Source organism: Chaetura pelagica, unplaced genomic scaffold (assembly GCF_000747805.2).
Source record: "Chaetura pelagica isolate M959 unplaced genomic scaffold, ChaPel_1.0 scaffold20, whole genome shotgun sequence".
Taxonomy (NCBI): domain Eukaryota; kingdom Metazoa; phylum Chordata; class Aves; order Apodiformes; family Apodidae; genus Chaetura; species Chaetura pelagica.
The window spans coordinates 2839069-2839452 of NW_009951958.1; the positions used below are offsets into that span (position 1 = coordinate 2839069).

The 384-nt window shown below is 65.6% G+C and overlaps 1 protein-coding gene across 1 annotated transcript in view; it reads left to right on the forward strand.

Moving 5' to 3' along the window:
* ALG3 (ALG3, alpha-1,3- mannosyltransferase) overlaps positions 1 to 384 on the forward strand; it is a 3864-nt gene that overhangs the window by 376 nt on the left and 3104 nt on the right. The window lies entirely within an intron of this gene.

Genomic DNA, 384 nt, shown 5'->3' on the forward strand with positions numbered 1-384 from the left:
GGGGGGGGAAGGGCTCAGACAGGGATTGGGGTGGGGGTGGGGCTGCCTGCACCCCGATCCTGCTTCCTTGCGCCCAGGGTGCGGGTGTCAAGGGAGGGATCAGGTGGTCACCTCGCTGCTATTTAATGGGTGCTTTAATTTGCCCCTTCCTGCAAGGTGGGTGCTCTGGGCCCTACAGGAGGGTGAGGGCAGCTCTTCGTTCTGGGTCCCCCCACCCCAGGGTGGGACGCAGGGCTGGCTGTGGGGATGCTGGAGGCATCCTGCCTGTGCTCCCCCATGGCTGTGACCTGGTTCAGGGGGGCTGAAATTGGTGCCCAGTCCCACCCCTACATGGGGATTCCCAGTTCCCCCACAGGGCTGTGCCCTGGAGCAGCGGGGCTGGAC